The 20,705-nt window shown below is 37.3% G+C and overlaps 1 long non-coding RNA gene across 1 annotated transcript in view; it reads right to left on the bottom strand.

Annotated features, from left to right (window-relative positions):
* Positions 1–20,705, bottom strand: part of LOC141278819 (uncharacterized) — a 91,471-nt gene that overhangs the window by 26,337 nt on the left and 44,429 nt on the right. Inside the window, exon 2 of the long non-coding RNA XR_012332160.1 lies at positions 12,995–13,181. This is a non-coding gene — a long non-coding RNA (uncharacterized lncRNA). The remainder of the gene's footprint in view (positions 1–12,994; positions 13,182–20,705) is intronic.

Below are 20,705 nucleotides of genomic sequence, written 5' to 3'. Positions count from 1 at the left end.
TAACCTTACATCAACTAAGGAAATTGCATTTTTAATTAAAGATCCTTCCACAAAGAACATTTGAGGTCCAAATGGCCTCACTGATAAATTACAGTCAACATCTAATAAGAAATAAGACCAATCTTATACAAATTCTTTCAGAAAATAGAGACTACAGACACACATCCTGTGCAGGAAAGGGCTAATGCAACAGGCCTGGGTTCTTCAAAACCTGCACATTCTCAAGAGTGTCCTTCCTCTCGTACTGCCCCTTGGCCACCTCCTGGGATATGATCTCTAAGCCCTTGGGATATTCTGACTGATAAGAATGTGTTTGTATGCCTGAAGCCTTGGGCCACATGATACCAGCTTGATCAGATAGTTCATGTGAATGTGATTTATGATGAACATCTGTTTTTGCTCTGAAGCTCTGCAGTCTCAAACCAATACTCAGGTGAACACCCCTAGTTGGTAACATACATGTTGTCACACATCATTAGGAGAAGAATAAAGGACATCATGTGACTCCACTAAGAGAGGAAACCTGGACGCTTAAGCTTGGTTTCTCCTGGACTTCAACCCATGTACCTTTTCCTTTGCTGAATTTAATGTGTATCCTTTCACTGTAATAAACTGTAATCATGAGTATAATAGTTTTCTGAGTCCTGTGAGCCTTCTAGTGAGTCATCAGCCTGAAGGTGGTCTTGGAGATCCCCAGGACACTTCCCAACTCATTTAATACTATGAGGTCAGTATTATTTTGATGCCAAAAGCAAAGGAATAACAAGAAAATTATAGACCTATATTTCTCTTGAATATAGATGTAAAATTTCTTTTAAAATATTAACAAAAAGAACCCAGCAATAGAGAAAAAGGATAATACATCATGAGCATCTGGGTTTTATTTTAGAAACACAAGGTTGATTTAATATTTATAGATCAATCAATGTAATTCTCCACATTAACATAATAAAAGAGAAAAGCCACATGATTCATCTCAATAGATGCAGAAAAAGCATCTGACAAAAATTCACCAGGCATTTGTGATGAGTTTTCAACAAATTAAGAATTAAAGGAAACTTCATCAAACTGACAAAGGACATCAATGAAAAATTTATAGCTAAAATCTCACTTAACGGTAAAAACTGAATGCTTTTCCTCTAATTTTGAAGGTAAATCAAGGATGTTCACTTTCACTTCTTTCAACATTGTACTGGAGTTCCTAGCCAGTGCAATAAGATGAAAGTAAATGAGCTGAAGGGATAATGACTAAAAGAAACAAGCAAAACTGTCTTTATTCATAGGTGACAAGTTAGTCTATGTCGAAAATTCTAAGGAATCTAAAAGAAAACTGTTAGAACTAATAAATATATTTAGTCAGATGGAAGAATAAACAATCAATATGAAAAATTAATTTCAGTATACTAGAACAATCAGAAAGTACAATTTAATTTACAATATCATCCAAAAACATGAAATAATATAAATTTGAAAAATACATGCAAGACCTTTATACTGGAAACTATAAAACATTGTTGAGAAAAATTAAAGAATATCTCAAATAGATGGATAGATACTCCATATTCATGGATCAGAAGACCCAATATTGTTAAGATGTCAATTTTCTACAAAATTGTCAATGGCTTCTGTGTAGTAACAGTCAAATCATTCCAGGACACATTTTCGACAAGCCAACTTTAAAATTTATACCAAAAGGCAAAGACCTAGACAAGCCCCACAAAAGGACAAATTTGGAGGGCCTATACTCTCTGATTTCAGGCGAAACTGTAAAGCTATCATAAGCAATAAATTGTGGTACTGGTGCAAGACTAGACATTTACAACATTGGAATAAGATAGTGTCCAGAAACATACATACATATAGTCAAGCAATTCTCTACAGCAATCCAAATCTAATTCAAGGGGCATAAAATACTCCTTTGCATGAATAGTGCTGGAACAATTAAATATCCATATTCATATGGACAAAAATCAGCCTCATCCCTTGTCTCATGCCACACAGAAATTAACTGAAAATAGTTTATAGCTTTAAATGTAATAGCACAAAATATAAAACTTCTAGAAGAAAACATAGGAGTAAGTCATTGTTACTTTACAGTAGACAGAGATTTCTTAGATAGGTCCCCCAAAATACAAATTAGAAAAGAAAATAATTGATAAACTAGACTTCATTGCAATTTAAAACTTTTGCTTTTTCAAAAACGCTTTTAGAAAAGTAGAAAGGCAAGCCACATACAGGGGAAACTATTTGCAAAACATTCATCTGATAAAGGACTCATATCCAGAATATATATGGAACTCACATTAACTGAATAAGAGGAAAACTAACAACCCAACATAAATATGTTAACTAACAATTCACCAAAGAAAATACATGAGTGGCAAAGAAGCACTTGAAAAGATGGTCAATATTATTAATTATCAGTAAAAGCAAATTAGCACCACAGTGAAATACCACTACATCTCTATTAAAATGACTAACATTTTAAAGCCTGACAATACTAAGTGCTGATAACTGCAAAAGACTATGAAGTAGCTTTTGGGGGTGAGGAAAATGTTCTGTGTCTTGGCTGTGGCGGTGGTGAGTACATGCATTTATCAAAACACAGTGGACAATACTTTAAATGGCCACATTTTATTATATGCAAACTATACCATAATAAAGTCTATTTATTTTTAAAATTACAGCAAACACTAAATAAAAGTGTTCGTACTACTGTAATTAACGGAATGAACATGCCCATGGTGCTCATTCTATTTCAATAAATGTAATTGCATCATATTCTTCTAAGCTCCTTTCTAAAGTATTTAGAACTTTCTCCAAAAATCCTGCATTTACTTTCCAGCACCCATTGAAAAGATCTATGCTTATTCTTGTTTGTTTTATAGACAGGGGACCAAAGATAACTAGAAGTTTCCCTCAATATCCCTAATATCCAAAAGAGCTAATGCAATAGCAGGTCCAAATTTCTTGATGTATATTTATATAATTCCTCTTTCCCAAGATGAGATGCCTATTTTGATTTGTTTTCCCTTAGGGGCCTTAGTTTGTTTTTCCTTCCTCCGTTTGCACTCATACAACTCATCCAAATATCTATCTTTCGTTAAACTCAGGGATGATTTCATACTCAGGCCAGAAGAAGAAAACAACTGTGTTGTTTATCTGCTCAGACATTATCTTCTTGTGGCACAGAGCTCTTTATGTTAATGAGCTTGGGTGTTTGTGCAACTCGGGTCTCTTATTCTTATATTTAAATTTTTTTCCTTTTTTTTTTTATAATACCAATTTACTTCTTTCCCCTCATCTCTCCACAAACTGGGGTAAAAGACTTCCAAACAAAGTATTGCAAAATAGACTCCACAGGAAATGCAGAGACAGTAATTACAGGCCCTCTGACGTTCCTACCTGTTTAAGTAGGTATTTCACACAGATTTGGCACAGCTGTGATTGCAATAGTCCCTATTTTTGTTTAAAAAAAGTTTTATTTGTCGTGTTTTTTTCAGTCATAACACATTTTAAAGTTCTTACATTTCTACCACTTTGGAGGTAGTTTCTTGTCACATTCATGATTAACTTCTTTGAATAAATATTGTTCATAATTTAAATCTGAGGCCCAGGCAGGATATTTTTAAAGTCTATTGCTAACTGACATTCTTCTCCTTTGGGCTCTTGGAAAAGTCTTGGATGTCTGCATTTCAATCATTAACAAAACTTGTCATGTCACCATTTTTCTTAACAGTTGTAAAGTAAGCTCCCTTTTAGACCCCTTTAAATCCACTTCCTACTTCCAATTCTCTCATTGACACTAATTACCTTGGTCAACTGCAGTCAGTAAAGAAACTCTCTCTGTTGTAGGCTAGTCATATTTTGTCTTTATTTCCTGAAGCTTAGATAAAATATCCCCCCCCCGTCACCCCACATATTGACTATGCTCCTGTTCTGATTCCAGGTACACAAGCTACAGTCCAGTTTCTCACTTTTCTCAGTACTTAGGAAGGAGGGCTCCCTGAGACCATGGTGACCGTCTCAGTTACTACAACAGGCATACACTCGACCCGTAAATTAGTAAGATCACGTTCTGGCTTATCTACCTACATCTGGGGAACTGAGGCAACACGAGTCAGCAATGGAGCAGCTGAATATACTGAAAAATTCCCATTTCTAGAATTGTGAGGTCAAAGATTCATCCCTGGCAGTAGTGAAATGCTGAGAAGCCCTGTCTCTCACCAGCCAGCACTGCCACAAGCACCCACCACCAGCAAAATGGCGCCAGTACCAAGTAAGTGCCAAGCACCACATGGAACTCTATGGTGGGTACAATATGTAGCTCTGCAGGGTTTTCAATCAACTTTCACTGCTCTCCTCCAGTGCCTGGTCTGTGTTGAAGGGGATTACAGAAGGGGACGTGTTGTAATATAATTCAAACAAGAGAAAAGAGAGACTCCGTTAGCAGAATAACAGCGCTTAGAAGCACTACCGACAAGCAATCACTTTTGGCAGGGTCAAACTTGATTTGTGTTACACATGTTTTCACCACAAGGCTGGACTGATGAGGGCAATTTCCCTTACTGCACATACATGGATTAGAAGCACACCTAGGCAGCCTCACCCAAAAAAACCTGAACAGAATTATTAACTACATAAGACCTAAGAGAGGGATGAGGAAAACTCCATAATGAGAAGAGCCTCCCAAGCAACATGGAAGCATGGAAGTCACCAATTTGGGGAAAGGACTACTATCTGGATGCGACTACACAGCCGCTCCTGTTTCTCCCCACCCTTGGGTGGGTGATAAAAAGCCTTTCCGGGCTTCCCTGGTGGCGCAGTGGTTGAGAGTCCGCCTGCCGATGCAGGGGACGTGGGTTCGTGCCCCGGTCCGGGAAGATCCCACATGCCGCGGAGCGGCTGCGTCCGTGAGCCATGGCCGCTGAGCCTGCGCGTCCGCAGCCTGTGCTCCGCAACGGGAGAGGCCACAACAGTGAGAGGCCCGCGTACCGGGGGAAAAAAAAAAAAAAAAGGCCTTTCCCCCAACTTTCCCACTGGAGTCAACAAACAGTGAGAGCTTCCTGCCTCTCACAGAATGGGACCAGGCTGTATTACCCCACCTTTCTCATGTATGCCACATAATAAAGGGTTTTAAACAGACCAAGAAACAAAAAAAAAAGGCCTACTGTCAGGAAGCTAACACTGTAAAGCCACATGTGCCAAGTTGTATAATGTCACATGTATTTTTTAAATTTATTTAAGACACACTATCAGTTCAACAACAGCTTTACTAGGTGTGTGTGTGTTCAGTTGTAAGACATATCCTTATTTCAGAAATATTCCCTAGAGGGATGGTTAAATGCAATATTAACAATGGAAGTGCAAATATTGATGTTGATGGTGCAAATTAAACCTATGTCTAATTTCTACCATTTGTAAAAAATGTAATAAGTAACTAAGTGACAAACTCGATTAATACACATAGGATAAAAACAAAATGAGATGTATCTTTTCTTGACCGAGCTAGCGCTTTTAAAAGAATTTCTCAGTGGGGGAAAAAAGGCCTGAAAAAGAAAAATACCCCATACTTGAGCTGAGGCAGAACTCTGGGGTGTGATGTAGTTAACAGTACCTTCTGGCAAATAGCTGGTATTCGTGATGAAATGCTGGAGCAATTTTCTGATAGATGATAATGAGATTCAAACTCCTTTTGAGAAATTAGAGTCACATCACTCAGCTTACAGTCATCTTGCAATAAGCCTAATGATCTTTAAGTAGTCATGCTTTTTTTTTTAAAGAAAGCTAATTTAACAATGATTACTTAACCACTTATTTCCCCAAAAGATGTCTCTACCAAGAGCAAATCTTTGAATTGTCTTTCTTAGGAGCCTTCTCTGTCTGGCAAGTTTGAAATGAAACTTTGACACGTGCTTACCATCTGAGAAGTTGTAACACAAGCATTAAATCACAAGTGATAGTGATAAATTAGATACGCCTCTGCTTTCCCCAAGGAAGACCATGGGCTTTGAGCGGCAATAATGTGACTGAAGGAAAGCCCAGTCCAAAACAAAACGAAAAACAGCAAGGAAAAAGAGAGAGAGGGAGGGAGAGGGAAGGAGGGAGGAAGGAAGGAAGGAAGGAAGGAAGGAAGGGAGGGAGAAAGGGAGAAAGAAAGAAAAAGTTTTGATTCTGAAGGCTGGAAACCAGAGGACAGATTCTCCTTTAACTGAGGAAGAAAGAAGCTCAGCTTGAGAGGAAGAAAAACAGTTTGAAACTCAACACACACAGACTTCTTCTTTCCCCCCTTGGTGTCTATACATTTGTTCTCTACACAAACCTTTTCGGACAGAACCACAAACCAAAATTTGTATTATACGTCCTTCTTTGATAAAAATGTAGAAAAGAAAAACATAGCTAAACCAATGATCTTCTAATTGGAGAGCCTAAGTAAATGGAAATAAATATTAACTGCTCCTATAAATTAAGACTTTTACATTTCTTTTTTTAATTTGGCAAGTTAGACACATTTAGAGAGTGTCTCCTAAGGAGTTTCTTAGTAACTAAAGTAGATTCCAAACTTCTGTGGAAATAATTCTCATCTATGGAAAATATATATTTTTCTAGATGATTACTATTATTTTAAAGTTATGTATAATCTTTCACAAAATGTGTTTTATCATGTTTCTTTGTAACAACAATTATTCTTTAAGGAAGTGATCGGTGTTACACAACCTTGACAAATCAGAAGAATCACCTGGGTAGTTTATTACTGGGAAAATACAGGTTCCCAGGACCCTCCTTTGGAGAGTCTGATTCAGTTGGTCTAGAATGTGGCAAAGGAATCTGCAGTTTTAACAACTATCCTAGGCAATTCTAATGACTAGGCAAGTTTGGGAAACCCTGAGCTTGATTGTCTGTGTCATAAACTATGTCTCAATTTCACAGGAAGCAGCTGATCCATTAGCTGAAATGTTTCTGTGTACCAGAACAAGTATTGACAAATTGTATTCCTGCTCTTCTGCACAGCCAAACTTTTCAAAAGGGTTGCCTACAAATGTTATCTCTATTTCTTCATTCCCCAGTCTTTTTTTTTCAAAGAAACAAACTATATTAATACATGTTGTGTGAATTTTTTTTTCTTTATCCTGTATCTCAATTTATATTGGCTAATCTGGGTCCCTTACCTTTCCACAGAATTTATGGTCAGTTTAGCAAAATCCACCAAAAGAAAAAAGAAATGCACTAAATGTAAAGTAAATTTGAGGAGAATCGTCATCTTTTCATTCACCCATACTGAGTTCCAATGCCGTGGTTTGTTCATTAACTCATTGTATGTCCTTCAAGAAAGTTCCAGAATTCTCTCCATAAGAGTTATGCCTGCTTTTATAGATATATTCCTAAGTAATTTTTAGTTTTTATTGCTAACCTGAATGGAATTTCTTGAGTGTGGGTGTGGCTATGAAAGAAACAAAGAACGAAATATACAAACAGAAGATGTATGAAACATTGTAGATGTTGAACACTGTAAAAACAGCAACATAAAAAAACCATCTGCTTCCTTCCCCACAGAAACTAGGACTACCCAGAATCTTATGGGGAATCTTACCTCCACGATCTTATTCCTCCCTTTCTCTTTCATTGGTATAACCTCTACTGTAAATTTCATATTAGACATTACAGGGCTTTTCTTTATAATGCTATCACCTATGAATGTATCTATGAACAATACACTGATCAGGGTTTGATGGTTTCAAACTCTATAGATAGAATCATGCCGTATTTATTCTGTATACTTCTTTCAGTCAAAATCACATTTTTCAACTGAGCCATATTGATACATGTGATGGTTATTCAATCACTGTCACTGCTGTGGAGCATTTTCAATGGTGAACATGCTAAATTTTGTTTATTCTACTGTAGATGGCCATTTTGGTTGTTTTCAGTTTGGGGCTATTACAAAAAATGCTGGTATGAACAATGCTGTATATGTATCTTCAGGCACTGTACTAGTTTTTCTAAAGTCTATGCCTGGGAGTGGAAATGCTGAATCATTGTGTCTACTTCTGTTCAAATGTAAAACCTATTTTCCTAAGCAGTGTACCATTTTACACTCCAACATTGTCTAAGAGTTTCTGTTGCTCCATATTGATGACAACACTTGGCATAAGGCTTTTTCATTTTTGCCCATTTTTTGGGTATGGAATGGTATCTGATTGTGGTTTTCATTTGTATTTCTCTCATTCTAATGAGGTAAGCACCTTTTTATAAGCCTATTGGCCATTTGGATCTCCTCTTTTGTGAAATGCCTGTTTAAATCTTTTGCCTATTTTTTGATTGGGTATCTCTCTTTTATGTTGATTTCTAGAAGATCACTATGTATTCTGAATATTAATCTCGTTTCAATTACATCTGATATTGAAGATATTGAAAATTATCTTCCGACTATGACTTGCCTTTATGGTCCCTTTATGTGTCTTTTGATCGAGAAGTTCATCATAGAAAGTGAACAAATTTAGTCTTCTTCTTATGGGTTGCATTTTTTTGTATCCTATTTATGAACTCCTTCCCTACTGCAGTGTTATAAAGTTAATTTCTCATATTGCCTTTGAAAAGTTTCATAGTTTTGCCTTAAATATTTGTCCTTAATCTACCTGGAATTCATATTTGTGTGTGACATGAAGTAGGGATTGAATGAAATTTTAAAATTACATCTTGCATGTTCTATTTGCTTGCTGCTGATATATAGAAACAAGAGTAAATTCATCTTGTAACCAGCAACCTTGCAGATTTTCTCATTAGTTCTAATATTTATCTGTAGACTCTCTTTGGTTTTCTCTGGGAGAAATTTCTTTGTTGACAAATTTTTTCTTTTATTCTGTCTGGTGCTTTACCAGTTATTTCTTTATTTTATCTATTGCATTGGTGAAGACCTCCAGCACAATACTGAGCAGAAGAAATGATAATGAAAATTTTTGCGTAGTTCCTGATCTTAAAAGAAAATGTTCCTAAAGATACCGTTCATAGGCTAAGGGAGTTGCTTTCTATTTCTATTGCTAAGAGTTTTGTTATCACTGTGGTTGTTTACTTTAAAATCATGAACACATGTTAAATTTTATCAAATTATTTTTCTAAAAGGTAGCAGGCTGAATAATAGCCCCCAAAGACAGCTGCATTCTAAACCCCAGATCCTGTGAATATTTTGTTTTATATAACAAAAGAGACTTTGCGAATGTAATTAAGAATTTTGAGATGGGGAGAATGTCCTAGAATGTCTGGGTGCATTCGATGTAATCACACTGATCCCTATAAGAAGGAGTAAAGAGCATCAGAGTGAGAGAGAGAAAGAGATTGGAAGAGGTTATACTACTGGCTTTGAAGATAGAAGATGAGACCCTAAAACCATAAGAATGTGATCAGCCCCCAGAAGCCGGAAAAAGCAAGGGAATGAATTTTCCCCTAAAGCCTCCAGAAGGAATGCAGCCCTGTCAACACCTTGATTTTAGTCCACTGAGACTGATTTTGGACTTCTGACCTCCAGAACTGTAAGATAATAAATTTGTGTTGTTTTAAGCCAGTAAATTTGTGGCGATTTCTTTACAGCAGCAGTACAGGATACAGGGGCCATTGTATGGGTTTTAACCTTGCTTTGCCTGTGATTATGGTAATTACTTTATAAAATTTCAGTTAGTAAATCATTCATACATTCTTGAGATGATTCTTGCTTGGTTAAGATGTTTCTTTTTTTAATTCAGTGGTAGATTTAGTTTGCAAATATTTTTTTACGAGTATTATAACTATGTTCATAAATAAGACTGGCCTTTAATTTTCCTTTCTCATACTATCTTTTTTGGGGTATCAAAGTTACCTGGACTCATGAAAGGAGTTTAGGTGTACACCCTTTTTACTATTGTGTAAACATGTCTTATAAGATTGGAATCATTTTTTTTCCTTAAAAGTTTCATAAAACTCAGCTTAAAAAGGTTCTGAGGAGGGTGCCATCGTTGTGTGTCAATATTTGAATGTTCCTTCAGTTTTTTAGTGTGTATAAGTCTTTTCAGATTTTATAATTCCTTTTGAATCCATTTTCTAGAAAGGTATTTGTTTCAGCTCTTTTTCAATCATGAACATAAGTCTGTTTATAGTATTCTCTTCTTTTTAAGTTTTTACTTTACATATAGTGATGCCTGTTATTTAATATCTAGCCTTGTTTATTTGTGCTTTTTCTTTATTTTTGATCTTGTTCAATCTTGGAAAAAGTTAATTTATTTTGTTACTCTTTTCCAACAATTAGTTTTTGGTTTAGTTGATCTTATATTGTTTGATTTCTATTTCCTTAATTTATGCTTATATCATTATTATTTTCTTTCTTCTATGTTTTTTGGGCTTAGACTATTTTTCTTTTTAAAAAATTTTAGCTGAATACTTAGTTGATGAATTTTTAGTCTTCTTGTTTGCACATGTGTTTATTACATTTAAAGAAGAAACTGGAGTACAAACAAAATAATTGTACCCCTTCTTGCCCAGTGAAATTTTATTAAGCTAGTTCTTTCCTGTCCTTTGAGTAAATTCTATAACAGAACTCATGACTTCTTCCTTCATCTCTGTCAGGGAGGAAGAAATTTTCCTCAACCCTTCTAGCTTCTTCTGGCTGGTCTAAGAATTAAATTGACATGAGACAGATTAACAGGAGAAAATCAAACAAAAGTTTAATAACATGGTTACATGGGAGAGACCTAAGAAAACTGAGTAACTCACCAAAATGGCTGAAACCCTCACCTTAAATACCATCTTCAGCTAAAAATAATAAATAAATAAGATATCAGAGGTAGTGATTTGGGACTTCAAAGGGGAAGAAGGTGATTGACATGGAGATGGGAAAGCAGATGTTTGGTAAGCAAATTGTGCTGGGCCATGCAGAGAAAATGGGACCCAGAAAGAACTGATCTCTATGGACCACACCTAGTCCAAATTCTTTTCAAATATCTCTGGTGATAGCTCTATTCAGAAGACAGGCCCTCTATCTAAATTCTTTAGGCAACTAAGGAGGAAGTAAAAAGCAAGACTTCCCGAGTCTTCTGTTTCTTAAAAATAATCAGCCTAAATTTATCTTCATGCCAAAGAGACACATTTTGGAGTAGGAAAATTGCTTCCCTATGTCGCAAATGATAAGAATCTTCTGGTCACTTCAGTCCGAAGAATAGTCTAAGTGTAATACTTAAAAGAGTTGGCCCCATGTAATAGTCAAAACTCTGAAATTCATGAAAGGTTAAAACATATTCCCACTTCTCATTCAGGCCTGCTTCAGCAGGGGAATCGGCTGTGCAAAAGAGAGTTTTGGTTTATGCTGCTTTTCTGTTCCCCACCCTCTCACCCTTTCCTCACTGAAGATTATCCCCCTCAGCCCACTAGCAATGGCAGCCAGGAATTCTCAGTGTTCGGAGCAGGAAGGTCTTTCTGTAACAGGATCTAAGGGTTCGGTGGAGGTCCAAAGCTACCCTTCTACTCATTATATTAGTTAGGACTCTCTAAAGACCCAAATTAAGGGACATTTTACAACATAACTGGCCAGTACTCTTTAAGAATGCTGTGGTTATGAAGACAAAAGATTGTTCCTGATGAAAGGAGACTGAGTAGACATGACAACTAAACGCAATGTGTGATCCCAGATTTGGATGTTGGATGCAAAAAAGGATACAAGTTGGACAACTGACAAACTTTGGATAATGTTTGTCATTAGATAGTGCTGTATGAATGGTAATTCCCTGGTTTTCATAATTGTACTGTGGCCATGTAAGATTTTAACATTTAGGAAACCTGGATGTATAACAGGATTTTTCAGTACTATTTTCGAACTTTCTTGTATGTCTGAAACTATTCTAAAATAAAACATGAAAAAAAAAAAGAGTATGAGCCTTTGATCTCATGTTTAAATCTCTAGTCCAGATCTCTCCTCTGGACTCCAGACTAGTTTATCTAGTTTGTTCACTTTCCTGTTTGATATCTCCACTGGGATGTACCACAAACATTTCAAGCTTAAAATTTCTCACATTGAACTCTTACCTTATCTTCAAAATCTCTTCCACCAAAAGTCTTTTTCCTGATCCCTAAATGCCACCACTACCCATCTAGCCTCTCAAAGCAGATTTCTTGCCATCATTCACCGTATTCAACCCATCACTAAAACCTGTTGATCCTATTTGCAAATATATATCTCAAATCCATGTGATTCTCTCCATTTCTATTGCCATGACTCTAGTCTAAGAGTCATGACCTTGACCTCCTGTGTAGTCTACTGTAATAGCTTCCTAACTAGTCTGTCTGCTTTGACTAGGGCCACCCTCCAAGCCATTCTCCAAACAGGTTCCATGTGATCCCTTTAAAATGTACATTAGATCATGACTCTCCCACTTTGAAAATACTTCAATAGCATCTCATTGTACCTAGAATAAAATTTAAAATTGTTAACCTGGTTTAAGGCAAACTGAGCCTGTACAATTTGTCTGCCCTCCCTAACTCTCCTCCAAACACACATACACTGTTACTACACTCTACATCACCCACCAGGCTCCAGAACACAGCATGCATGACAGTCCTCAAGAACTGCAATCGATTCGTTGCCTCAGGATCTATGCAATTGTTATTTCTTCTTCATTGGATGCTCCTCCTACTGCCTAGGATCCTCTTCCTAATAGTTTCCCCTTTACTAGTTCCTTTCCATCCATCACATTCAGAGCTCAGATTAAATGTCACCTTTCAGAAGTTTTTCTTTTATAGCACTTAGGGTAATTTTTAATTATAACTCTATTTGTCACTTACTTGGTTTCTATGTCTCCCACTAGACTTCAAGCTCATTGAGAGCTGGAATTAGATCTGTTTTGTCCACCTTTACGTACCAGTACCTAGCTTATGCCCTACAAGTACATGATAATAACTACTTTCTGAGCAGCATGCTAATTTTGTTTTGTGATGATGGTCTCTGTAGGCTAGAGATGAAGAGTTATTTCCATACCTAAACAGGTGCAGAAGAGGTATCTTCTTCCATAATGTAGTTCAGCACCTCCAGTTGGCAGTCATTCTGTGATTTAACGTGAAGTGAGTAGCTTGGCCTCATATGCTGGCTGGACATTCCTCTCCCCACCAATTCTCTTCTGGAACTGTAGTCTGCAATGCATTGGGAAGTGCACGATGGGCCTCTCCTTGTATGTCAAAAACATGCACAAAAATGTAATGATTTCCAAGTCTCAGAAATATGCTGTTGAGAAGATCCAAATTATGAAGCAAAATTGGCACTTCTTGTATTTGGGTCAGAAAATTCTGGGTATGGAGTTGCAATGGAAATGTTCTTATATAACATTCTGAAGTTTGGAAAAATGAGATTCATGAAAGCTGGCTTTAGCGTAACTGGCCTTTGAAGGTTTTGTTGGGAATGTATAAGTTCCAGAAGTAAAATAAGAAGAAATGAGAAGGAAGATTTCACTTAAAGGATTTTAATCTCACCGTGGAAACTTGAAAATAGAAACAGAAAGTATTTAGATTTCAAGCTTTTCGTCTTACTGCCATTGTATTAATAGGATTACTGGCATCTGTACATAATCCTCTTTAATTAACTGAGTTGCATGATCCAAGAAGAACTGAAACAGGGGTGAATGTTTTCAGAAAGTGTGACCTAAGAACTAACAAAATCAATATGATGTGGACTCATTTCAGAATCTCTTGTGATCATTTCTTGATCTTTTTTCTTCCCCCATGGGAGACATCCTTGACCTTAGATTTGGCTTTTAAACCCAATGGATCAACAAGATAAGTAGTTTGGACAGTAGAAGAGAACACAGGCAAAATATTCCGTGACATAAATTGTACCAATGTTTTCTTAGGTCAATCTCTCAAGGCAATAGAAATAAAAGCAAAAATAAACAAATGGGACCGAATCAAACTTATAAGCTTTTACATGGCAGAGGAAACTATAAACAAAACAAAAAGACAACCTATGGACTGGGAGAAAATATTTACAAATGATGCAACTGACAAGGACTTAATTTCCAAAATATACAAACAGCTCACACAACTCAATAACAAAAAAACAACCCAATTGAAAATTGGGCAGAAGACTTAAATAGACATTTCTCCAAAGAGGACATACAGATGGCCAATAGGCACATGAATAGATGCACATCATTGCTGACTATTAGAGAAATGCAAATCAAAACTGCAATGACATACCACTTCACACTGGTCAGAATGGCCATCATTAAAAAGTCTACAAATAACAAATGCTGGGGAGGGTGTGGAGAAAAGGGAACCCTCCTACACTGTTGGCAGTAATGTAAGTTAGTGTAGCCACTATGGAAACAGTATGGAGGTTCCTTAAAAAACTACAAATAGAACTACCATATGACCCAGCAATCCCACTCCTGGGCATATACCCAGACAAAACTATAATTCGAAAAGATACATGCACCTCTATGCTCATAGCAGCACTATTTACAATAGCCAAGACATGGAAGCAACCTAAATGTCCATTGACAGATAAATGGATAAAGAAGGTATGGTATATATATACAATGGAATATTACTCAGCCATAAAAAAGAATGAAATAATGCCATTCGCAGTGACATGGATGGACCTAAAGATTATGAGTAAGTGAAGTAAGTCAGAAAGAGAAAGACAAATACCATATGATATCACATATAAATTCAGAATCCAAACTACGACACAAATGAACATATCTTCCAAACAGAAACAGACTCACAGACATAGAGAACAGAATTGTGATTGCCAAGGGGGAGTGGGGGTGGGGAGAGGGAAGGATTGAGGGTTTGGGATTAGCAGATGCAAACCAGTGTATACAGGATGGATAAACAACAAGGTCTCACTGTATAGCACAGGAAACTATATTCAGCATCCTGTGATAAACCATAATGGAAAGAATATGAAAAAGAATACGTATATGTAAAACTGAGGCACTTCGCTGTACAGCAGAAATTAACACAACATTGTAAATCAATTATACCTTAAGAAAAAAAAAAAAGTAGAAGTTAGCAATGCCCACCCCCCAGAAAAAAACAAACAGTGAGGTCAAGGGACAAAGGCATTATGGGAGGGAAAATAACATATTTTAATTGGGACTCTTTTAGTTGTAAGAAACAAACTAGATTAAGCAAAAGGGAGATTTATTGGAAACAAACGTGGGTAACTCATAGAATCAAAGAGGAACCAAAGCAGCTTTGAAGACCTCAAAGAATAAAATCAAGGACTAACTTACCAGAATCATCTCTTTCTGTCCTCATCAGTCTATTGGTTTCTCCAAGGGGTGAAAGGCATAGAACCAGCAGCTCTGAATCATATACTTTTAGCTTTCTTGCAGCAAGGAAAGAAAGAGTAATGTCCCCCCATGGAGCCACTTATAAAAAAAATCTCAAGGCAGTATTCTGATTGGCCCAGTTTGGGTTAAATGCCTGCTACTGAACCAATCACAATGTCCAGCTGGATAAGATAATCAAATTGGATAGGGGGGCCCTGAGGCAAAGAGGTAGAGGAGTACTATGATTGGAAACCCTACCAAAACATCAGGATTAGAGTGGACGAAAAGAACACTCACTTCCCCTACCAAAGGCTTGTGACAAGAGAAGAGAAGCTGAGTAGACAAAAGTACAGTATTCATCTCACTTTCTTTCCATATCTGTCCCCAAAAGAAGAAAACTGGAGGGGAGGGAAGGAAAGAGGTAAGAAGAGGAGAGGACAGGAGAGGAGAGTTTTAACTGAAAACAGCAGGATTTCTATACAGGGAATTTATAGGAGTTACATGTATATGTTTCCCAGTGCTTTTTTTTTTTTTTTAAGAAAAGGGTGTGGTAGCAAAATAATGGCCCCGAAGATGTCTGCATCTTCATCCACAGAACCTCAGAATATGTTACCATACATGGCAAAAGGGACTTTGATAATGTGGTTATGGGTATGGCCTCTGAGAAGGGCAGATTTCCTGGATTATCTAGGCAGACCCCATCTAATCACATGAGCAGTTAAAAGCAGAGAAACTTTTCTAATTATGGTTAGAGAGGGACCAGATGATGAAAGAAAAGTCAGAGATATGTGAAGTGATTGGCCTTGGAGTTGGAGGAAAGGGACCAAGAGGTAGGCAGCGCAGGTAGCTTCTAGAAGCTGGAAAGGGCCAGGAAACATGCTCCTCTAGAGCCTCTAGAAAGGAACCTAGCCCTGCCAACACCTGGACTTTAGCCCAGTGAGACCCATTGTCAGACTTCTGGCCTACAGAACCGTCCGATAATAACTGTATCTTGTTTTACACCACTAAGTTTATAGTAATTTGCGATTGTAAATAGAAGTTTTCAAATAGAAAACTTATTATAAGGTGCTATAAAACCCAATATAAGGTGCTATGAAGCTTAAGAATGGCCATATACATAGTCTGTTATCTCATTTGCTTTCAATGACAAAGAAAAATTGTAAAGAACTGTGCTTGGTGGGGGAGGGGGAGCAGGTGGTGGTTTCAGGTTCTATCTAGAGGATTTTTCCTATGAATTAGTGGATGTGAGGGCAGAAATGACACCATGTTCACAAGTGATATTGCCCCTTGTGTCAAAAGGTCAGTGTGTGAATGTAGTTTGTTTTTTCTTTTCTGAATTTTTCTTCTATGTAGCCTAAATTATGGAAAAATTTCAGAAAAAGCTATCGAGTCTATAACAATTAGACTCCACTGGGTTTTAGATTTCAGTCATTGAGGGATAAGTTTCTGCATCTCCTATTATAGACTTAAGGGACACGAATCATGAAGAAATAACCTGACCTGATGGATGGAAGCTAGGTAGGGAGTAAGGGGGTACCATGTAAGTCTAGGTCTGCATTAGAGACCAGGATGGTACAAATAAGCCATTATAACTGTCGGGTTTCTGATGTCAGCAGTAATGCTCTGAATCTTTGTAGGCAGGAATAATTGCACCACATCTATCCTCAGGAAAATTCCCACTGTTGAAGGAGCCCAACTGGGATTGGGACAGGAAAATGGATATCCTGACAATCAGTGCCATTTCCTTTTTTGTTCAACTACCCAATAAATGAAAGAGTTCTAAACTTAATCAAGCACTGGCTTGACTAAAGAGAATTGAAGTAAACCATGTGTGGGTACATAAGCCATGACGTCATCAAATACAAGCTCCTTGAGGGAAGGGACTTTTGTTCTGTTCACTGCATTATACTCTATGCCCAGCAGTAGATACTTAACGTATACATATTGACTACATGAAAAGCATTCCAATCCCATTGTGGCTTCAGCGGGTGCCAGGAGGTCCTGTTTGGCTTGGAGTCATCCTAATAGAATATAACCCTGACCTTCCTTAGCTAAAGAACAGTTAATTCCAGAACAGTTCTTCCTTCTTCCTGGTAGTGAGTGCCAGTCCCTTAAAATAAGCAACAATCCCTTGGTTGTTGCAAAGATACACACCAGTGTCTGCTTCTCTTCAAGGGAAGCCAGGACAGTAGATGTCTAACATCAACTGTGTCAAGGGCATAAGAGTGATACTGGACGAATCTTTTGGTGCCACACAGCTTGTCTTCTTTCCAGACTGAGATCAATCACCTCCCTAGCTCAGCCTTTGTACTGGCTGTTCTTTCTGCTTGGAAAACTTTTCCCCAGAATTACAAAAACCTGGCTCCTTCTTATCATCCCTGGCTTAGCATCAATGTCACCCTCTCAAAGAGGCCATCCAACCTACAGGAGAACCTCAGTCACTCTATGGAATCACCATGCTTTGTCATGCAAGCTCCAATTCTCTTGTTTCTCTGATATTGCTTTTGCTTTTGTTTTTGTTTGATTTGTATCTGTCTTTCTTCTAAAATGTACCTCTAGTTATTAGCTGGGTGACTTTGGCCAGCCTCAGACTCTCAGAGCCTCAGTTTCCTCATCTAGTTCATAAGTATCAAATGAGATAAGGATGGAGACTGTCCTGGCATACCATCAATGTTCAAGAAGCATTCGTTTAGAAAAAAAGGGCTACTCAATTTAGTAAGCTTAATCTTTTGAATGAAAAAAAAGTGAAAAACACCTTTTTGAATTCTAAGAAGAAATTTAACTTATTGTTCCATAAATAGGAAGACATTTCAATTTTATAGAGAGGAATATATGGAAAGAGTGATAAAGATAAAACCTTTTTTTCAAACCCACAAGAGGGAATGATAATTAAATAACACAACTTTCCTTTAATAAAATTCTTTAGATGAATAAAGAAATGACTAAATGTTGCCAGGATTTGCCACTAAAAGCATTTTAATTCCTCTTTAAGATTCAAAAACATGTATGAAATCTTCCTAACTTTTTGCAGAAAATTGTTAATTTCATGATTCAGGAGTGTTTTACAAACTTCTACAGTGTAATGAGGCCATCTTGTGGCCTTTTATAATATTGCCACTTTTAAAGTGAAACATTTTTTAAACCATAGGTTTAAATGGTGTCGTTTATTCAACAAATAACTTTTGAGCACTCACTGTGTGCCAGGTGTTACGCTCACTGACTGCTGGAGAGGTAGTGATAGGAGATGTAAGAAAAACAAGGTCCTTGCTCGAATTCATACAGATCTAAAGGAGAGAGAGACTTTTAGTCAGAGATAATTACAGTAGGAAAGTTAAGTGCTATTATACAGAAGTATAAATTTACTATACCAGCGTTAAGGGAAGTGTCTGCAGAACTCAGAATGATAACGGTATAGCTCCATTTCCAGGAATTACTCTGATCACTAAAGAAATCATGTATCATTAGAGGTTGGGTTAAATATTAATTTCCAGTCTTCCATTCCACAAAGAAGTACTGCGGATTTTTTTAACCTAGTGAACCCACAGAAAGCTCAGTGTATCTGGCTCTAATCTAAATCACCCATTCTCAGAGTGCAGCAAGTATAATATTTTTAAAATATCTTCTTATGTATGTTGCCTATTGGTAAGCAGGTTTTCTATCTCCCTACACCAACTCACAATCACGCTTTAAAGAAATGGAGACACAAAGATCTTTGGGGAAGTGAAGGATATGACACAGAGTATTTTAATCAGCCAGGAAGAGAAGGGGAAAGTCTGTCCTTTCCAATATGATGGTTTGGGAGAGAAAATGTGAATAGAAGTAGGGGAGATAAGCAATTAGATGTGTGCCCAACCTCCCGGCTTCAAGGCTCTACAGGAGGTGATAGACCGGGAGGAGCATCCCATATTCAGGACTCTGGGAGATTGTTATACAGAGTGGCCCTTGACCAACAAATGGCCACGCCCTGTGTGGGCGAGACAATGGATAGGCTGGTCAGCCAGAGACAGGATCAACCTCTGTTCCTATGTAACAGGGCTCCTGGGATGAGAATGCACAGGCCATAGTTGGTGTGGGGGGAGCTGAGCAACAGCCTCTGCTGCAGGGTGGACATCCTTGGACAAGGTCAGATGGAGAATACAGCAGAGACCCAACAGCCCTCTGCAGTACCAAGAGCTAAAGAGAGGCCATGTCAGCAGGAACGGGCAATCACAATCAGTACTGGACCAAGCTGAGAGAAAGTAAAGCACAAGTTTACCAGGGAGAGAAGTCGGCAGTGCACGCAGGCGGAACACAAGGATTAAAACAACAAACATTATAAAAGCCTCAACCCATACCCAGGAAGGAAGACTTTCAACCCAAAAGCCAGGATGTCATGTGGGCAACATCCATATACCCTGATGTCTGGGTTTCTCCACCCCTCTGTTCAGAATACAGTCTTCACTTGCTTCTACATCTTACACCCACATATCATCTCATTTAGCAAAACAAAGGTTCTTCCTAAGAGTGCATCCTCCTTAAAAAGCATAAAAGACAGAATTGGAAAAAGCTAATTATTTTAATATATATTCTTTCCTAATACTTACATGATCGTAAGATTGGACATGGGGTTTCATGGCAAAAGCACTTTAAAAATTAATATTGAAGGTAATAGGGAATAGAAGATGTTAAGCTTGATAGCGCTTCTCTGGAAAGATCTCTGATAGAAGTGTGCAAGGGAGCTGAAATTTTCTTTCCCTTCTTTCCTCTTTGGTCATTCAGTTTCTTCAACAAATATTTTTGAGCACCCACTTTACACCAGATGCTATGCAGATAATCAGTACAAATATGATTTAAGAGAGGGGGGATTTTTTCCTTCCTCCAAAGTTTTCAGATATGGAGATGAGATGAATTCTTCAACAATCCATTCAACAAATTTGTTTTAAGTATTTTCTAAGCATACTGTGCTGGCTCTAGACAGTAAAAGTTGTATTAGAAACTAAGAATATAAGAAATGAAACAGCTTGTAAAAGGATTAGATCAAGTAAGCTGTCACAGTTTATCAAGATGACAGACAGTCCATGGATTCTGGAGCCATGTGGATTTTCCAAGGATCTAAGGTTTTTATGGACTTTTTTTTAGATCACTTGCTTGTAGATTTGCTTTCCTGAAATTAAAGTAAGATTAATTTTCCAGTTAAGTGCTTTATGTCAAGTGTCAACATGACTGTTTCCTTCAAATATCCTTTTAAATAAATAAAAACTCAATTTCCTCCCTGTTTTCCCATTCTTCATTCATTCAATTTATTCAACAAATATTTATTATCTGCTTCCATGTGCCAGAAAACTGTACTAGATATTTGGGATACAATCATAAACAAGACTTTCTTTCAGTTCTATAACATGTTTTTCTCCACTGACCCTCTCTACCTAAAGGGATCTG

The sequence above is a fragment of the Tursiops truncatus genome, chromosome 5 (assembly GCF_011762595.2).
Source record: "Tursiops truncatus isolate mTurTru1 chromosome 5, mTurTru1.mat.Y, whole genome shotgun sequence".
Classification (NCBI taxonomy): Eukaryota; Metazoa; Chordata; class Mammalia; order Artiodactyla; family Delphinidae; genus Tursiops; species Tursiops truncatus.
The sequence above is the reverse complement of the archived record's forward strand: the minus strand, read 5'-3'. Positions and strand labels throughout refer to the sequence as shown.